We start from the raw sequence: 20,523 nt of genomic DNA on the forward strand, positions 1-20,523 counted from the left end.
ACAGCTAGTAGTGACAAGCACCAGAACAAAATGACAAGAGCCACATCCAGCATACCCTTGCGAGGGTTCAGCCAGTTCATTTTGTTAAAGGCTTCCTGGGTCCTAGGACAGACAGAAGTCCTTTCCTCATCTCCTACTGTGGGTGCAAAGTTGCTGGTTGGCAGCAGCAGGTAGCAGGAAGTGACTAACAAGGCCAGGCTCTGCCTAGAGGTGGCCACACTGGGCAGCTTACTAACTGAGTAGAAGGATTCAGTTTCAAGGTGAACCAGTTGGGAGGGCTATCCTGGGTGGGCCATCAAAGGTGGGGGGGATGTGAGATTTCAGCAGGACCCAGAAGAATGGGCATGATTTCACCTTGTGCTATCCTTAGCCCAGGGTACACAGCAGGTGCTCAATAAATGTGGTGAGTGACTGCTATAGCCAATTAAAAAAGAAAACCAACACAGAAGGTATGTTGTTGGATGCGTATGTGAATCAGAGCCCAGAGCTCCTGGAGGCCTCCAGTTGTCAGCCAGATGCATCTAAATGGGCAGCAGCTAGGGGGCAGCAGATACTGTTGGGAATCTGGGAAGGGAGGCCTAGGGTGAGTGGGGCAGCCCAGCCCTGGTGAGTGTAGGTCTAGATTCTCAGCCGAGTATGAAGCTGCTCTTCTTTTATACTGTCCCCAACAGGATGAGTCAAAGTAATTCCAAGGAAGCTGCAGAGCAGGTAGGCCCCCTGAGTCTCCCCCCTAGTCCAGCTTCTCAGGCTCTAGAGGGCAGTGCAAGTCAAGATGGCCAGGAGCTGGCCCACGCCAGCTGGGGCAGACCCAGACTGGAGTTTCTCCCACGTTAACCCCACTTCAGGGACTCCTCGCCTGGAGTCCCTGAAGCACTGCAGGATGTTCAGTAATCCTTGTAAACTGTATAGGCAAGGATCTGTGTGGGGGGAGTGTTGGTCTGGGAAAATATCAATAGCTTTTTTGGATTATGGAGGTAGGGAAGCTGGGGAACCTGCCACAGGCAGTGAAATCCATGGGACCCACTTCTCAGGCTTGGTTTCCAGACAGGCTCTATGCTACCTTCCTAAATGTGGGCTGACAGCCCCACCTACCATCTCACTGGGGGCCTGCCATGGAATACTCAGCTGCCCCATCCAGGACGCTGTGTATCTAATCAGGGGGGTTGGTGGGAAACAAGACTTTCTCTTTGGGGGCTGCTGGGCATAGCTGGGAGCTTGGAGCAGCTTCCTGCAGCTGCTGGGGACAGGCAGCCAAGGAATGCCTGAGCTTCCCTGGCTTTCCTGGGAGCCACTGTCCTGCCGCTGAAGTCACTGGACTCCACCAGGCCCCACTCGGGGCCTCGCTGTTGGTACATTTTATCCCATTATGAAAGGAATCTGGAACGAGATGACTGTAGTGTTGGGCAATGCAGGACCAGCAGCTGGCTGTCTTGAAAGTTCCCCTAACTAGTCCTTTAAAAAAAAAAAAGATTTTATTTATTTTTAGAGAGAGGGGAAGGGAGAGAGAAAGAAAGGGAGAGAAACATCAATGTGTGGTTGCCTGACATGTGCCCCCAACCAGAGACCCAGCCTGCAACCCATGCATGTGACCTGATTGGGAATCGAACCAGCGATCCTTTGATTTGCAGGCTGGCACTCAATCCACTGAGCCACACCAGCCAGGGCCTACCTCGTTTTCTGAGCTTCCCTTGCTTGGCCCCCTTGCTTCAGATCATTCTGCTCAGAGTCAGACAAGTTCCAGCAAAGTCTAGGATGGGGGCCTGCTGAGGCAGTCACCTTTGCCCTCCTTCTCTCCCATCTGGCCAGGCCTGGACAGGCTCTGCTGCTGCTGAACAGGCTCTGCTGCTGAACTTCTCCTGGGAATTCACCAAGGCAGCAGGAAACTCAGCTGCTCCCCTCCCCAAAGACCTAGCTGCAGTGACCCCTCCTCCACATGACCTCACGCCAGGCCAGCCTGCCTGACTCTCACTCACCTCCTTGCTTCCTGTGTGCAGCTTCCCCACTGAAGAGCCGGAACACGTGCTTCTCGGTTGTCCTGCCTATGTCTTCTATTTCTCTGCTTTTGGACTTCCTGCATGTCTGGGAATAGATAGATCCTCAGTAAAGGGCTTTGTGGTTTGATTTGGCCACTTCCCGCCCTCCACCCAGTTCCTTACCCTTTAACACTTAAGGACTGATGTTGGCTTAAACGCCAGAATTCTCAGGATGACCGGACAATCAGGCTACCCTGAGAACACCTCTGTCCAACCACTGGCCCCAGGTCTTTTTGCTGCTCTTCGAGAGGGGCTAGGAGGCCTCTGCCTTTTCTTCCTCACTGAGGTTGGCCTGTTGCCTCTTCCCTAACTTGTTCCTGAGTTATTTCCACAACTCAATAATGTCAAGACCCCAGCAAGGTGAAGCCGGAGTGGTCATTGGCCATATGCACAAGGGGAGAGGAAGACAGACCTTGCCCTTTTCTTCCAAATCTGGAAGCCCCTGTCATGGGTCCAAAGCCTCTGTGTCCCAGGCTCCCGGGGTGGATGGGTCCTGGTAGTTGAAATTTTGATGTAACTTATCCACTTGTTCACCCACTCAGCAAGCATCTGTGGAGTGCCTTGATCTGAACAAGAGGGGACCACACAAGTGGTACTCTGCAGAAAGTTGAGGGGAGGTGACGTGACTGGTGGGTCTTGATCTGTTTGGGGCAAGTCCCTATAGTCCCCTATAGCCCAGTAGTACAAGGTGGGGCTTAAATTTATTCTGCAGGTGACTGCAAGTCCCTGAAAGTATGTTGGCTTGTGGGGTTTAGGCTCCAAAATGCCAATTGGACTCTCTGGGAGGTCTCTCCAGGAGGCCCCGTCTCAGGTACTAGAGGTTCTCAGGATGGAGGGAGGGAATAGACAGACACAGATCTTTCGGTCCATCCTAGGGATCAACCTTAAATCTAATATAATAATATGGTGGGCTACGCAGGGATCCAGCGCAGGGACACGTGCCCAGGCTGGAAACTGAGACAGGAACGAGGTTGGCCAAGTGGAAGAGAATGCTCTGGGCAGACATGTCTCAAGTGGGAAGACTGGAGGGGAGCTGGCAGATGCCTGGCATATTTGTAGGAACTTACAGTCTCCATGCAGCAGGGGTCATGAAAGACTGGGGTGAAGAGGGGAGGGGAGGTATGAGAGAAGTGCAAGTGGAGATCATATGGGTAGAAGTGGAGGGCAGAGAAGTCGGGTGGGGTACAGTGGAGGGAGGGGGCCAAGCCAGGCATGTGAGGAGGAAGTGAGGCGTTCTGGTTCTCCAGCAGCCAGAAGTCAGGCTAAGCGCTGAGCAGGGCAGGGTCACAGGTAGATTTGGGTCTGGACATTAGCTCTGGTTGCTGTCCCAAGTGGCCTGAGTCAGCAGAGGACAGGGTCCCATAGCCTCCTCCTCCCTGAAGGCCACACCTGAGGGTGCTCAAAATACCATGGCCCAAGAAGACAAGGGGAAAGTGTGTGTGGGGAGGCTGGCACCTCACCCTCGGGCTGACAGGAGGCAAGGGCACCTTGGCCCTTCAGGAGCCTGGGAGCAGTGCCAGCTGTTGCTCCTTGCCAGGGGTACAGGTGGCCCACAGCTGTGGTGGGTCTCCAGGAATTGAGGACAGGGACATCTGAAAGGCAGGGCTGTGGGTGGGCCAGCAGGGCCGTCAAGGCAGGGGAGGTCGTGGCAGTTCGGCCGGGGGCAGTATCCCACGCTGATCCAGCTGTCTGAGGACAGCTGCCGGCCCAGAGGGCGGGCACCGGGCAGCAACAGGTGAGGAAGCTCCCTGGCTGCTGGCCGTGGGAATGGAGGTCAAAAGCCAGTGGGGGTGGGAGGGTATTGGGGGAGGGGAAGCATCTGTGGGCCAACTGGCCAGCCTGGCTTTCAGATGCAACCGAAATTCCTCAGGGAAGGGGAGGTTGGGGCTGGGCTGCGAGGCCAGTGCTCTCCTCCCTCTTCCCGTGGTTCCCCCCAAAGGCCATCCTTCTGGGCTACACAGCCTCCCCTGGGACCGCCCTGGGACTCTCCCCAACCCTGGTCCCTGGGATGGCTACTTTCCCTCCCCTCCACTCTTCAGCTCCTTATCTGCACCTGTGCTCTGGCCCTTCTCCTGGGAAGGAAGGTAAACAGCCTTTTGGAAAACTTTGGCCTACAATGTTCAGAGGGGGAAAGGGGTTCACCCAAGGTCCCAGTCAGTCAGCGGCAGACACTTGGGCCCCAGCTTTTGGGACCTCAACTCTGGGCGGCCCATTAGTATTCACCCGAAAGAGCAAATAGGCCTGGGGCACCTGCAGGCCCTGCCTCCTGCCAGCAGAGGGGTCTTACTGGGAACAAGGCTGGTCCCAGTGTAGGCGCAGCAAGGAGGCCAGGGAGCTCCCTCTTCTCTGCCCACCTCTACAGCAGGTCCTCCGTGCAGCTACTGACACTGAACCAGTGGCCGAGGGTCCCAGGTAGCAGGGTAAGTACAAGGAAGTTTCAAGCAGAGGGAGGGGAAGGGGTCAGCTGAGGCCAGCCTTCCTTCCTGCCCCCCGCCCCCAATGGGATGAGCAGCTGCTGGGCCCTGGCTCTGAGACCCAAGACAACCCCTCTAGAAGCAGCCTTCCTTCCACCCCCATGTCCCCACCTTTGTTGTGTACCCGCTGCCACATTCCCTCCTGGGCACAGTCATGGGATCAGAGGGGCAGAGGTGAAATGCTTCTTTTTACCTTTTCTGAGAAAACTCTGCAGGCATCATGAATGGCTCTTTGCATGGCCCCTGGGACAGTCAGCCCCCCTGCAGAGAGCCTCCACCATGCTTGCAGCCAGTCTTGCCCACACCCAGAGGCCCAGAGCCCTGGCTCCAGGCTGGGGTCTTACTTACCTGAGGCCCCTTCCTGAGCCCAGCCCCCAGTCCTTCCCCCTCCAGGCCCTTCCTGATCCTTGAGGTCCCTCATCAGGTTCAGCCTACTGAGCCCATCTGATGGACACAGACCCTCTCCTGATCATTCACACGGGACCCCAGCCAGGAGCTCAGTCCACTTTGGGTAAGTGGCAGCTGCAGGGAGGGACCTTTGAAGGTCACTGGCCCTGAGCAGTGAGCAGGAGGGAAATGTATGGGACAGCTGGCTGAAGCCTCAAGTGCCTTCTAGGGGACACCCCACCTGTCCTGAGGACCTCCTGCAATCCTGACTCTGGCAGCAGCCCCAGGGGAGCTGGGTGGATAATTTCCCTGGAACCTGTCTTGGGGCAAGGCCTTGCCCCCTACTCCCCACTCTTCTACTCCTCTACCCTACGTAGCAGGAGCTGCCCACACCCAAGGAACCATTCCTCCTCCCCCTTGTCCTTCCTCCTCTGGGGCTGGAAGGAGGGGCACCATCTCTCTGCATTCCAGGGGGAGGTGGAGGCAAGGAAAGTGAGAAATTTCTCTATTAATGCTTGTTCTGACTTGACTTCCCTGGTGACTGGTGCTCCTTTCCAAAGACCCCCAATCACTGCCTTGCGCTCAGTCTCTCCTTCCCTACCTACCAGGGGGAGGAGGGGCTCCAGAGCTAAACTGCTGTCCCCCCCTTCCTCACCCTACCACATTCCTTCCTGGAGGCCCGAGGGCAGGGGCTGGGATCCGCCCTGCCTCCTTGCTCCCACCCTCCAGCTAACCTGCCCCTGAGATCTACTCCGGCAAACCCCAGCCTGGTCCGGTCCAGCTCCAGCTCCAGTGCGACCCTCCCACCATTTGCTCTTTCTCCCCTGTTCTCTGTTCCATTCACTGCTCAGGCCATGGCGACCTCCAAGGTTCCTCAGACCTACCTGCCCAGCTCCTCCTCCATTCCCTGGACCTGTTCCAGTCCTTCCCTAGAAAGCCACAGCCTCCTCCTTCACTTCCTGCAGTCCTTCCCTGAAGAACACAGAGCTGGTTCTGGCCCCTCCCAGCCATCCCAGCCCCTGAGGATTCCCTGTTTAATTTACTTGTTTATTACCATGTTTATTTACTTATTTAATATCTATCTTGTCACACTAGAATTTGGGCTCCTCAAGAGCAGGGCTGGTTCCTTTTATCCCTTGTGCATTCCCAGCATACAAAACTCAGTAAATATCTGTGGATCGAAACACATGATGGATGTTCACCTCGGCCCTGACTCAGTCACAGGAAATGATCATGTCACTCTCAGTGAGCAGGCAGTTCTGAAGCCCACATATGAGGTCACTTGATGATGCGGGTGACCAAGGGGCTCAGAGAAGGCAAGCAGCTTACGCAAGGTCACACAATGACCTTAGCCCTGGGTCCCAGCAGGAGTTTCTTCCTCCTATAGACATGATGGGAGGCTTGGCTGATGAGCTAACTCTTTATGCCTTTATTAGCTCCCCTCAAGATGACCCTAGGGATCCCTCTCATTCCTCCCAGAAACGCTGGGGATTCCCCAGACCACAGGAGGGGCTCCCAGAGGCCCTGCCTGTGTCTGTCAGCATGCAGCCCGGAGCAAAGGCTACGTGTCACTCTGGTGCAACCCTTTCCCGTGTTCCAAGGGTGTGCCCGTCAGCCATGATAACAGAATCAGTGGCTGTTGTGTCACTGATCAATGTCTCTTGACTAAGGGGCCCCTGAGGGTATCCCAGGTTGATGACGGACAGGCTAGATCTCAGGCCAGTTCTGAGAGGAAGAGGCGTTTCTGCCCTGGAGGAACCTGTGGCCCAGCCCTGAGCCGGACACGGATGTAAGACTGAGAGCAGAGAAACGGCTCTCAATCTGGCTGACCTGGACAAGGGTAGGTGGCTTCCCCTAAGTTTAGGGGCTCCCTGGTCAGTGACTGGAGAATCAACAGATAGGCCACTCAGCTTTGCTCACTTTCACTGGCTGCTCGGTCAGATCAGACCTAACCTGGTGTTTAGTCCAGTGCTCAAGGCCAACAAGCCCAGTGTTTTGAGAACAGTCACCCAAAGTCGGCCTTGGGGGATTGTTTCATCTCAGAGAGTGTGGCATGTGGCTGAGGGAGGGGGCAGTGGACATGTGTGTCCACCCAGGGGGAGAAGTGACATTTTTCATTCAAACTATAGTCACCCTTGCTGTGGGGTTCCTGTGCCCACAGGACTGTACTGTCCTGGAAGGCCAGCTGTGCAAGCTGCTCCCTGGCTGACAGAAGGAAGGCCCTGTGCCAGGCAAGCATGAAGGGGTCTGGGGGAAGTGCTGGAGTGGAGGGCCCCCTGCAAGGGAAGGAGCTGGCTTTCTGGGGAGGCTGGTGGTGACCTGCAAACACGCCTACTGGCAGTTTCTCCCGGATGAACTTATCAGCCCTTTCATTCTGCCAGAGCAGCCAGACAATCTGCCTTCTGTTAAATTCAGACAAAAGAGACCCCTCCCTTGCCCTGACTTGGCCGGCCCTGCTTGCCAGCCCACTGCTGCAGGCAGACCTGCAGGCCTGGCATTTGGGTCAGGAGCCTCCACCCTCAGCCGGCACTGCTCCTATGCCTCTCCATTGGGCCTGAGGGAGGATCAGCAGCAGGAGCCTTCCTCCCTCTGGAAGAGTCTGGGGCTGGGCACTGGCCCTTGGCCGTTGGTGCCTTGCAAACATGCCAGAATAAAAAACCCCAGAATCCTAAGACCATAGAAAAGTTTGATCCATGTAGGTGTCTGCTGGATTTTATCTGAGCTAGAACCAAGGCCTTGGCTTAAATAGTATCAGCCCCAAGGAACACTGGAACATTTGCCTTGGGTGGGCCTTGTACAGGACTTGGACCCTTGGGGAGACTGCCTACTAGGGAGTGAGGCTGGCAGCATCCCCTGATTCCTTCCTTCCCAAATAGAAATTGAGCCTCTACTATGTGCAGGCTCTTAGGTGATGATTGTAATGTGGGGCCAAGCAAATTGGTCGGTGGCCCCAAGGGCTCATACTCCAGTGTGGGGACAGACCTTGAGCTGATAAATCTCCTTGGAGCCTCAGGTTGGGGGTCTAGGTAGAGCACACACTGGAGGCTAAAGGGCCAGGAGAGTTGAGGGGAGACTGTCAGTCCTGAAGAGCCCTATTCTCAGCCTCTTGATCAGTCTTCTTCAAGTCCATACCACTCAGCAGCTGCTCTTGGGCATTCTCTGGGCCTCACTCTTGGCTTTGTCCTCCAACCGGCTGTGGCCTGTCTTAGGGAGGCTTAGGTCCTGCTGGGGTTCCAGAATAGCTCCCAAGGCTCACTGGAAACATTGTGCTGAGTCCTAGGGAGGGATGTGCAGTCTTCCAGGAGGGGAAAGGCTTTGGTTTTCGTGGCTGCAGAGAATACCAAGGCCTTGACTTTACAGCCTGCATCCAACCTAGGAGCCCACGAAGACAACTATCCACCTACCTCTTTACTTTGCTATGGGCTCTTTGGGGGCTGGTTAGGCCCCAAGAGGCTGGTCCAACTCTGGCCAGCCAGTCTTCCTGACTTCTAGGGCTTGAAGAAACAGGAGGTTGGGTGAATGTCAACTCCAGACAAAAAATAAAGCAAGCCAGCAATGAGGCCCAGGGCTCAGAGCTGTTCTGCCAGGAATGGAAAACTAAGGGAGGGGGAGGGCTTCAGGGCCTGCCTGGGGCCACAGCACCTCCAACTGAGCCCCAAACCTGGAGAAGCAGGGACTAGAAAAGATTTAGCTGTAAGGGCTTCAGGCAAACTCTGGTTGTTATTCCCTCCTTCCAGGAGGAGGAAGGGCCTATCTCACCTTTTGGTACCAGCTAGTTGAGGTAGAGCCTCTCCCTTGGCCAGAGCTTTGGGGGTACTTGGGCATGGGGCACGGGGACCCTGTATGCCAGAATGTGGCCTGGTGACTCATCTAGCAAGACCAGTGCCAAAAAGAAGAAGGGGTTATTCTGGCATCCATGGATGGTCAGCTTCTGTGCAGATGTTAGAAGGGACATGACTCATGAGGCCTGTACCCAATGCTGTCTTTTCTTTGCGGAAAACATGTATATCTATTTAGACACCAAAATCCCCAGCAGAGCCCAGGGTTGCCAAGCTGTGCCTGGTGTGTTTTTTGGGGCAGGGGTGTGGGGGGAGACTCCATAAGCTGAAGGAGTGAATGAGAGAATGTATTTTGTTTAGAAACCCAAATAACTTTCTGCATTCTTAGCCTTTGTTTGTTTGTTTGTATCCTCACCCAAGGACATTTTTTCATTGTTTTTAAAGAGAGGGGGAGGGGGGAAGAGAGAGAGAGAGACATTGATGTGAGAGAAACATCAACTGGTTTCCTTCTCATGTGAGCCCAGATAGGAAATCAAACCCGTGACCTTTTGGTCTATGGGACGATGCTCCAACTGAGCCACACGGGCCAGGGCTGTTAGCTTTTTCAAAGCAGCAGAATTTTAGAGCTGGATTTGAGAGACCATTAATATTTTTAGTTTTAACATCTAAGAAATGATTTGGTGCTTTTTTTTCCTGTTTTTTAGTTCCTTTTCCAGTCTGTGTGAATGGGAATTGGAGTCTAGGCTGTGAAGTACATATGCTACTAAAGCAAGCACTGTGCAGTTAAGTATAGAAAAATCATGAAGGGGTATATGTGCTTGGGAGATGGGGCATTCCTTTCTGCCCTTGTTGAAATTTGCCTCTCCCAGATGCTCCTAAGGTGGGGGAGAAAGCAGGGGAGACCCAGAGCCATCTGGATTCAGGAAGAAACCCCTCTCCTGCAGTAGCCAGTTCTGTATTCAAAATGCTTCCTGACAAGAGTGTGGGCCTGGAAAGGAATGAACACATCCTGCACAGGGTTTGGGGGCGGAAAGCGAGCAGAGCCCACCACGGGTCCCATCTCTAGACCCATCCAGAGACTGACTGTTCAGGTCCAGTTACTGTCAGGTCCTGGGCCTTTGGGGTAGGGGGCTGTTCATAAGCCCTGGGGAGAGAGGGAGCACTTTTAGGACCCACCCCTTGAAGGGAGACAGACCTCGGCAGTACCCCTGAGCTTTAAGTCCCCACCCGCTGAAAGAATGCAGGCCACAAGGAGTGACCAGCACACCAGAGGGTCAGAGCTATTTCTGGCACCAAAGGAGGCATCAGATTCCGGCGTTCAAAGCCGGGGGAGGAGATGAGGGTCAAGCTTGAGGCGCTTTCCGGATCTCCAAGCCTGCTGGGGGTCAGGCCTTCGGAGAAGGGCCGGTTTCCCGCCCTTCCTGCCCTCGACTCAGTTTTCTCCATCCACTTAAGTGCCGGGCAACAGGCCCATCATCCTCGGCAGTTTGGCGGATGCTTCCTGATTGTTTTCATAGCTTAGAAATACCTCTTGACTAGCGTTCGGCGGAAATCAGGAGGGCCGTACTCATACGATGATGGTGGCCAGTTGTAGCCGAGCCAATTCTTGAGCCTAACCACCCCGGGTTGGTTGGATTTGTCTCAGAGGCCCCAAAGCCTGGAGTTGGGCAGGGTGCCCCTCCCCTCCCCGATGCAGCTGGGGCGGGTCCCGGGGGCGGACCTGGCTGACAGGGGGCGGGGCTTAAAGGATGGGGCGTGTCTTTTGGACGGGGGCGTGGCGGGCCAACGAACAGAGCAGCGCGCACGGGGTGGGGCCTGTGCGCGGGTGCGGCGCGCTGCGGGGCGGTGGACGCTGGCAGAAACGGGCGTCGCGCGGACTGCCGGTCGGCGCCGCCCGGAGCTGGCCGCGGGATTGGCTGCGGTACTCGCGTGTCAGGCGGTTGCTAAGCTCCGGCCGCGCGCCCCGCCCTCGCGCTGGGCGCCCTCTCACCGCCGGGTACGTGCTCGCGCGGAGGCTGCGGTGCGGCGCTCGCGCTTCTCGGGCTCGGCGGCGGCGGCTTCGCGCCGAGTCCCCAGGGAGAGGCGACGGAGGTGTCTTGCGGCCAGGAAGAGCGAGCACCTGCCCGGCCCACCCGCCGGCGCTCGGTGAGTGCGCCGTTCGTCCTCCGCCGCTGAGCCTGGCAGCCCGGGCCCCCATTCCCGTCGCCAGCCGAGCCTCCCGAGGAACACCTGCTGCTGCTCGCTTTTTGGCCCGGGGCGGGGACACACAGTCGCGGACGTCCTTGCGGGTGAGGCGGCGGCGCGGCCTGGGTAGAACCGCCCCCCTGTTCTCGGTCCCTAAGGCGAATGCTCGGGGCATTCGGTAACTGGGCCCGGGCAGCATGCCGCGACGATGGGCAAGGCCTCAGCCTGGTCCGCGCTCCTGGGAACGCGGGGCCTGCGCGTCGGCCGCGAGCGTGTGCGGTCTGTGGACCGCCTTTCGGGCTTCCAAAGAGTGTCTCGCGGCCCACTTAGGCGGAAGTCTGAGGATGGGACGTGGACCCTCCGCAGGAGGCGGGGAAGGGCACCGCACCCGCTGGGTCCTGAGTTGCTCAGAACCTTGGGCTCACCTTCCCCCTACTCCCGAACACACATACTTGAGCTTCTTTGGAAGCCTACCTTTTCACCTTTCACTTGGTTTTTGGAAAACCAGATTCACTCGCGTGTGTATTTGGAAAGTGTCTCCAGAGAAAATGCTCTCTCGGCTTAAAATCCTTCTGCCATAAATTTCAAGTTAATTTCATATAAAGTCAGCTGCTAACTTAAAGTGTGTACTTTCATCTGTATGACTTGAAAAGATCTTAATTTATAAACTGACTTCAGAATTAGTTTTAATAGTGACCATGAAGTTTTGCCTTGGTGGGAGCAAGAGACTGGGACACCACATTTATAGCCTGGAGTTCTAACTTAAGAGCCCTGCCTGGTGTTTCCCTAAATAAGCAAGTAGAAGTGGTTCCTGGCATGGAACCGAGACTGTGCGGTGTGTCTGGTGTTTATAGGACATAAGCCCAGATAAAGAGTTGGATGTGCTACCAGGTGTTTTGGAGTCTGGTGTAGATGGGATACGGTAACTTTATCAGGTGGTTTTGTGCCTTGTGTTCAGAGACATGACGCTTTTGGAATGTCTCTATTTAAAAAAAAATTCAATCTTGGAGGCATAAAAGTCTATAGATTAAATATGAAAAAGTTGAATTGAACTTTGTTTGCTTGGAGCCAAGAAATAAGACCCCCATGGCCTGCATGCTTATAGGAGACTGAGGAGCCATTTCTTGCAGACGAGAAGGAAGTTGGACTCGTGGTGTGATCATGTTCAGAGCCTGTGGGATGCTGTATGGCTGCACTGTGAGCAGTACTGTATAGGCAGCAAATACCTGGTTGGAACGTGAAAGCTTGTGTTACGTGCCTCTGTTGAAGGAGGCGGAGGGCAAGTCTTCGCTGTTCAGAAAATTTGATTTGGCACATACGTTCATTCATTTAAACAAATATTTGGCCCCATTGCCGGCCAAATTCTGTGGTAGGTCCAGAGGACTCGTGTAAAAGAGGCTGGTTCTGACCTTAAGGAACACAGTTTGGGGGAGAGTGGGGGCCAGGGAATCTGTGATTGAAGGTGCCTGCCCACTAAGTGTGCTCATAGGTTCTTTGGGAGCCTGAGGACAGGGGAATTCTTGAGCTGAGGCTTGCAGGGCCAGCAAGGTTGGGCAGAGGGAACCACAAGTACATGAGTGCCTAAAATAGCACCGGTGAGTCCTTCAGCTTGACAGTTGGGAGGCCTGGGCCTTTCTTGTGCTGAGGCGTTCAAACTCCATATTCAGGGTGCAGGAGCCCAGGGAAGCTTTTAATCAGTGGAGTGGTGTGGTCCAAACCTGTGTTTAGAGAGATCTTGCTGGTGGCCACATAGGTAGTGCCGGGGACTTAGAGTCAGGACCTCTGGCTGGAAGGTCAGCCAGTGGAGGAGAAACGAGGAAGGAGGAGGAGCAGGCTGAGAAGGGGCTGAAAAGGTGGAGCAGAGGGGATGCCAGGCTGTCCGGGGAGGAGCCTGCGTTCAGGAATGTATGGGTCAGAAGCCTAAGCATGACCAAGAATTTCAACCGCCTCCTCTGCAGAGTCTGCTGGTGTCTGTTAAACATTGAGAATGCTGGGGTTTGGAGGGACCCTGGGGCCACTTTGGGATTGTTGTTTAGGTAAGAAGAGGCAAGGCATTTGATTGTTAAAAACTTTGTCACTTGAACTTGGGGCGTTACATTTCTTGTTGGCCAGGGCAGGTGCGTTGACCTGTGAGAGTAGATGTGTGTTCATGTGGAGGCAGAGGAGAGCACGTTGAGTTCTTTCCCTCGCAGTTGGTCCACCCTTTCCCGCGGTCTAGGTCAGTAATGCCATGGACCTGCATCAGCCACGGTGGTGGCCTGGAGTGTTTCTGCTCTACACGCACCATTGCTGATGCTCATGAGAATCCTTTATAGTGGCTGAGGAAACTGAGTCACAGATGAAGGAACGTTCCCAGGGTCATACAACCGTCATCATGTGGCAGAGTTAGGATTTGAACTCAGGTTGGATATTGGGCAATACCCATCTGCATTTGTGTTGCAACAAACTGACACTAATAATGGCCTCAGTCGGGTGCTTCTTTGGTGAAGACCGAGCCCAGGTTTCTGGTGGTGGGCAGAACGCCAGGATGGTATAGGGAAGGTGATCAGGAACCCACGTGGAACTCTAGGAACCTGTGGGGGATGCTGCGAGGGACCATTCTCAGAAACGAGGGCTTGTGAGAGCCTTCCTGGGGCCTGTGCGTGCTGGTTACTCTGGGCACCGGAATGGAGTAAGCCACAGAGCTTGGGTTCCAGGCTGGGGAGGGCAGGCTTTAGGGGAGCGCTGCTTTTGAGCTGGACCTGCAGGAAGGGTTCATGGTTTGATTGATGAGGGAGCAGTGGCAGGAATGTCACAACTCTGTGGAAGGAAAAGAGGTGAGTAGAGTCAAGGGGTGGGAGGTAGAGGACTGGGCGTCTTTTCTGTATGTTCTGGAAGGTTGGTTGGATTGGAGCCAGAATGCCACATGGAGGGGTTTGGAGTTATGTAGGAAGAGAGAACCTTGAAGGTCTTGGAGCACAGCTGTGGTGGGATCAACTCTTGGCTTTAAGAAGTGAGCCCCAGTGTTAGCATGGAGACTTGGACGGGAGGCAAGTTGGTTACCGCTCCACTGGGGAGGCAGAGGACCTGAACGAGGACAGTGGTCAGCAGGGGAATGGAGAGAGAGAGAAAGAAGGTCCGAGGTGAGTCAGCTCAGCAGACATTAGGGACCTGAGTGGAGCTGGTGTCATCAGCGGTCTACTGTTGTTTGGAAGGGGCAGGAGGTGACAGTGGAAAGATGGGATGTAAGGCAGCATCAGGCAAGCCCTGGTGAGGACTTGAGAGACTCAGAATAAAGAGGGCCCCTAAACGGCAGAAAGTGGGGAAGGCTTGAGCCTTTGTGGCAGGCGGGCAAGATGAAGGGCTGTCCTTGGGTGAGCAGAAAAGAGTGGAGGAGGAAAAGAACAGGCCATGAGGACTAAGGAGTGGACGGGCTGGGAGCCAAAGGACATGTCCCCTGGGGAAAAATAGGACAGGCGTTTGACCTGAAGGCTGAGCTGGGCCAGTGGTGAGTTCCTGGAAGTTCCGGGTGGGGTTGTGCTGGTGCCCTTGGTAGGAAGGGGTGAGAAGTCAGGAGTACGGTTTTGAGCGTCACAGCGGTGCAGCTGAAGGGGATAGACTGTGGTGGCAGAGAGCAGTGCTGAGGGAGGGGCGAACTTAGGAAGGAAAAAGCATGATTTGTTGACCCACTCTGGTGGGGTGGGGGACCACTGTGTTTTAAAATGTCTGTAGTTGGGGAGTCTCTGAGTCATGCAGGGGTGATGGGGATTTAGGCTGCATTCACTGAAAGAATTGCCATTGGCTGGAAGACTTGACCTGTGCTGGGCACACTGAGGGTGGCCCATGATGTTGGAAGTCAGAGCCCTTTCACCTGTACTTGCCTTTTTGGGTCGGATTTACTTTGGTCATAGCCTTCTTGATGAGAGGCTCACAAGTAGCCTGGTGTAGCAGTGGCAAGTTGTGATAGAACCATTTCGTGGATGGGCAAGAATAAAAGTGAGGCCTTGTGATTTTTTTTCCTAGCCTGTCTAGAGAGTCAGCAGGGAGATGTTTGTTCAATATCCAGGTTCCTAGGTGCGCTGTTTCAGCTTGAGCCGTTGCAGAGTGCGACTGCTTGGAGGCATCCAGAGTGTCGAGTAAGAAATGCTGGTATGAGCATCTCAGGGGCTCAGGTGGGGACTAGAGAGAGACGTTATAGAACCTCAAGGGGTCTCAGAGTGAGAGTGGATTCAGGTAGTGTGTTCTTCAGTGTGTCCTGTGTGTCAGTCAGGAATTTCTCCCTTGCCCTTGCTGGTGTGGCTCCTCCCATATACCAGCAGATAGAGGGTTTGATTCCCCGTCAGGTCTCATATTGGAGGCAACGGATCGAATTTCTGTCTCACATCTGTGTTTTTCTCTCTCTCTTTTCTCCCTCTCCGCGCCACCCCCCCTAAAATCAAGAAAAACATTTAAAAAAAATTTTCTCCCTCCGTTTCTGGAGTAAGTTTTCTTCCTCGTCATGTTCAAGAGTGCTTTCTGTGCCTTTGCCAGTGTTACTGTGCTGTTGCTTCCAAAGCCCCATCTTTTTCTGCTTTGCCTGTGTTGACACTCCAGGCCTGAAGTAAGGTGATGGTGGTTGTCAGTGTACCCGTGGTTACTCTGGTCACTTACCAGCAGGTCTTCGTGTGTCCACGCCTTTGGGAGTTAGTTTGAAGCAGTTTCCCTGTGAGTTGCAGAACCTGCTTTGCCTTTTGACCATCCCTCTCCTCTCTGATCATTAGTAATACTGCTCAGGTAGCAATTTCTATAAATAGGATTTTAGAGTAGTTTACAAAATTATACCAGCCAGAGGGCTGGCTTCGTTTAGCCTTGATAAATAGGGCTTCTTATTTTCCTGTTTCTTTTTTTTTAAATTAAAAACATTATTTATTGATTTGAGAGAGAGAAAACATTGATTTGTTGTTGTTGTTCATTTATTCATTCATGGATTGATTCTTGTATGTGCCCTGATTGGGGATTGAACCCTCAACGTTGGTGTATTGGGACAGTTGCTCTAACCAGCTAAGCTACCTGGCCAAGGTTCATTTTCTTATTTCTTAGGTTTGATAGTGAAGCGTTTTCTTTGCCGTGCTCCGTGTCCAGGGTGGAAAGACGGACTGGATGCAGTGGCGCACTCTCGTGTACCGAGGGTTTCAGAGCTGGTGCAGCTGTCTGCACTGCGTGCTCTGTTGGAGTGAAGTAAGTCTGAATGGGACTGAGCAGCATGTTAACTTAATTTATATTTATATTTTAGAAGGATCCTAGTGGGAACCATCAGCTGAATATAAAAGAGTCACTTTTATGACTGAATGTTTTTATCCTACACATCATGGGTGCATTTAATAATGTTGAGGTTTTGCTTCTCATTTATACCTTCTTGAGCTAATTGTTTTTTAAAATACCGCTGTCTAAATTTTAGGCATCGGAATTAATTATATATTTTTGAAACTGTAATTTTTTGCCCTAGATCGGCTCTATGGAAAACATTCGTTTTCTTTTTCACACTTTGACAAAGAAGGGCGACTGATCGGCGGTGTGGGCAGGGGACCCAGTGGGATCCCTTACCGCCTTTGCAGCTGGTGATTGTGGTGTCACTCAGTTTCAGTTGTGGGCATCCACCAATATTGGTTCCCTCTTTCCCGCAGGGCCTCTGCGCTCCAGGAGGATAAGGCTTCTAAAGTGGCCTAGCTCTAGAAAGTGATGTAAGGTACTTAAAAAGAGAGACTTCCACAAAAGAAAGGTGATGGATAATAAACATATCCGTGGCAAAATGATTAACCATGGAATTTTAAAACTGTAGTGCGGAAAAAGCTGTATCAAATAATACATATATTTAAAGTAAGAAATGTGGAAGGTGGAAGTAGAAAGAAAAAGAAAAGTCTCTTGTCCCCCCCGGTTTTACTCTTTAAATAGGAAATGCCAACACATGGTACAAACTCAAAAAGTTTAAAAGCATACTACAGGGGAAAGAAATCTTTATTTTACCCCCTCCCTCAGTCCCTGGTTCTCCACCTAGGAGCCTCCGTTATTCCCAGCTTCCTGGGTGTCCCCAGAGATGGCCCCTGGGCAGCTCTTTTACCAAGTTTAGGTTAGAGTATAGATTTAATTTTTATCCTGCTTTTCCCCTCCTGGCATTATAGCATGAACATTGTCCTATAAATAGACCGTTTTTTATGGTTAACCTGTCCCCAATTCTTAGCTGGATAAACTGTTTCTAACTTTGGTTATAATAAGTATTGCTGCAGTTAACATCTTTGTGCATGGAGTTGTTTTAGAATCTCTTTCTTACCATCATAACATTGAACATAAAGCTTTGAGAAAGTGCAATGTGGCATTATAGGGTGTACACCTGTTTAAGCAAGGCAGGTTTGTATTGGCTTTTAGTTTTAAGCACTGTATATGTTTTTCTAGTCCCTTTTCTGTGACGTGCATGGGCGTGCAGTTTCCACAGCCATGTCGAGGCCTAGACTTGATGCTTCCTGCGATGGAGGGTGTGTGGCTGTAGACTCCTTCTCCCTGAGGTGGTCACATCCCGAGGGGACTCTAAGTATAGGCCAATGTGCTGGTTGAGGGGAGCTCAAGGATGAGGATGAGTAAAGCACTTGGAAGGATGTTGTCATATTCAAGGAAATAGTGTCCAGTGCCCAACTTGGTTCCCTGGTTTGGCATTTGCTTTTCATTTCTGTGTATGTTGAGTTTTTGCATATGGAGTAAGGGAATCTATAAACAAGAAGTGCCTGTTTCAGAGTTCTAATAGTTGGTATATACGTATTGAAACAAATTAGTGGCATTGGAAGATGTTCGTTTTTGCAAGGGATATGGCCATTTCTGTTTTAACTCTCACTGTGCTGGGAGCATTTGCCCCCAGGCAATCTAGGGGTTGATCTGGGGTTATTTAAGAAGCTTCCCGAGGCTGTCTGTGGCAGAAGTGAACCAGTTCTTAGTTGACAAACACACCCCTCTTGTTTAGCTCACTTGTTCTCCAGGGCTGGGGTTGATTCTCTGTGTTTGCCAAGAAAAATGATATAGTCAATAATGGAATTCCAATAGCATTTCCTTTTTACTTGGCTGTTAATCGGAACCTGGGACACCATCCATTTTCTGGGCCCTTGTTTTACTACGGGATGCTTCCATAAAACGTGCATCTCTCATCACTGTAAATGCCTGTGTATACTTCTGCTTAGCTGGTAGGCTGTCTTTGCACTGGATTTACCCTGACCTCAGGGAGCCTCGCTAACTGGAGTTTTTAATCCTGGAGCCCTGCCTTATGAGTAGCCCTTGAGCAGGGGTGGATTCTGGGTCTTGTGGAAAATGAGAAAGTGTGGAGAACTTTGCTCTACCTGTTTGTTCAGCTTTGTCTCAATAAGTGTCTTATGTTTTTAGACTTTTTAGCAGTGTTGTTGAGATTGAATTGCCTGAGTAGAGAAACCTGGTAGGAGGAGACTAGAAGAGAAGCTCTTTATTAAAGATCTAAAAATAGAATTCATTAAAGTCACAAATAGATAACAGGATTCCTGTCTTGCTCTCTCCCTCTCTGGACTTGTGCTGCCAGCTGTTGCTTCTGCTTACCTGGAAAAGATCACAATATTTTGTCAGAAGGGTCAGCAGCAGTAGAGACTTAAAACACCGTATTTGCCAGTCTGAAGGTCGACGTTCTCCAGTTTTAAAAGTAGCTTGAAAAGTGACTGAATTCCTTGGTGCTGGAAAGAAATCCTTAGCAGGAAAAGTTCGTTGTTCTGCTCGCAGTGCCAGCTCTGAGCTGATGGGGCCTGTGGTGTCCCTGTCCCCTCAAAACTCTGAGTTTTTTCCTTTCTGGTTGGGCATTGCTGACCAGAGGAGGGACTCATGTGCAGGCTGTTTAATCTACCTGACTTAGTCAGATGGCACGTTAGGTCTCCATTCTGTTTTTTTCCTGGTTCTTTTTTGATTCACGAAGCTGGAAAGGAAAATGGCTGCTTATGCTTTATTCTTCTGCAGGCCTCTCGTTCTCCAGGCTGTCTGTGCCCTTTCCCTCCTTGTGAGGGGGTGAAGGAATGTCCTGGCCTCCCCTCTCTACTCCTGCGTGAGCTTCCAGGGAGAATGGGACCCATTGTGGGCTGTGCCTGTGGGCACAGCCCTCTGCCTCAGTGTCAGGCCCGCTCTGGCCTCCGCTGTGGTTACTGGGTGCTGAAGGTCCGGGAGTGCAAACAGTCACTTCCTCACATGCTGCCCTGCTGTTCAGGAGTGTTCTGAGGGATAGCTCATGCTTTGTTTGCCCGTGATTTTGTCGTGTCTTGCGATACAAACATTCTTGTCGACCCCTTTGGGGGCCTGAGCTCACTCGCAGCAGCTCTGAGACCATATTTGCAGAGGCAGGCCTGCTGTCCCCAAGGGTGGCCGAGGAGTGGCTGGTCACAGGAGGCTGGGTAGTCCCCCAAGCCTTTCTTATGCTCTGAATGCACTGGAAGGTGTTGATGATCCCTTTCACCCCCACCATGAAATTGGACTTTAATTCCTTGTTTTTGAAATTTAGTTTGGCCTTCAACTGTATCTCAGTAAGTCTGGGAAGTATTATTTTGACTTTAATCAACTGTGGAACTCGTCGAAGATGTGAAATACTCTAGAATATGATTCTCCAGGTAGAGCAAGCCAGAGGGACTCAGCTTTTTATAGAAAAGACAGGTTTGCTCTTCTCTGATAATCAGACTGCCTTACTAATCAGCCAGTTCTTCCCCTGACCTCAGGCCACTGTGTCCCTGGGGAAAAAATATGTGAGGTCCTTATGGTTCAGTGAGTGGACAGATAGAGACCACCAGCAGCTGCTTTTGGGGGGGTATTGGCTTCAGACAGGGAGCCAGATGTGAAATCAGCTGTTGTGCTGCAGCAGTTTCTGCGAAGAGCAGCTGCGGCAGCCCATGGTGGTAGGGGCCGGAGAGGGCCAGCTCAAGCCCTCCTGGGGCTGGCAAAGGGATTTTCCGCACGAGGTCTCTGGGGCTGCGTGGGTGGCTGCTGAGAAAGCTGCTCCTCTGGAACCCGCATAGGTAGACTTTGGAATGGTCCTTGATCTCGTGAGTAAAAAATTCCATTCTTTCAGAGATGCTTCAGGATGCACGATTTCGTCGTCTTCTGTGGGAGTGTCTTGTGAAAGAAGCAGCTGGCACTGGCACCGCCCTAGATGTTTGTCTTCCTCCTACCTTTCGTCGTCCTTTGTCACAGGAAAAAAATCTAGACTATTTTATCCTCCTGCCTGAGCAGAGTGGTATTTTTTTCCTGTGTTTTAGGGTCGGGAGTGGCATTTTGTTTTTATCAAATAAAGCAATAAGACACAGCGCTGTGCTGAGCTCACACTGCAAATGCCAGCACTTGTTACAAGACAGCACTGAGTTGCTAAAGGAGAACTCTTCCTTTCAGATGGTGCCTGGTCATTCTATGCTGTTGTGGCCGTAACTTCCCAAGAGGTGCGGTCTTCCCCCAAGGACCCTTTCTTTTTGGCAAGACAGGAAAGATTTTTGACACCAGGGTGATGAGGTTGGACAGTGACAACAGAGTGCCCCAGCAGTAGAAATTTGGGCCTGAGGAAGGAACTTACCAGAGGTACTGAGTCCCCTGGGACCCCTCCCGTCCTAATGTGTCCTTAAGTAAAAGGACACTGATATCTCTGCCTCAGTAAAATTGGGACAGAATATCTTC

The 20,523-nt window shown here is 52.4% G+C and overlaps 1 protein-coding gene across 8 annotated transcripts in view; it reads left to right on the forward strand.

Moving 5' to 3' along the window:
• The window catches only part of DAG1 (dystroglycan 1), a 65,352-nt gene that overhangs the window by 3,712 nt on the left and 41,117 nt on the right, over positions 1 to 20,523 (forward strand). Inside the window, exon 1 of one of the 8 annotated variants that reach the window (XM_045200193.2) lies at positions 688 to 708. The exons of 1 other annotated variant lie outside the window; for it this stretch is intronic. The gene's annotated coding sequence lies outside the window, so the exon portion shown is untranslated. Of the gene's footprint in view, positions 1 to 687; positions 709 to 6,711; positions 6,735 to 10,509; positions 10,962 to 20,523 lie in introns of those variants that run through there. 6 more of the 8 variants (XM_024565702.3, XM_024565704.4, XM_053929242.2 and 3 more) reach the window with 6 other exon arrangements.

Source organism: Desmodus rotundus, chromosome 8 (genome assembly GCF_022682495.2).
Source record: "Desmodus rotundus isolate HL8 chromosome 8, HLdesRot8A.1, whole genome shotgun sequence".
Lineage (NCBI taxonomy): Eukaryota > Metazoa > Chordata > Mammalia > Chiroptera > Phyllostomidae > Desmodus > Desmodus rotundus.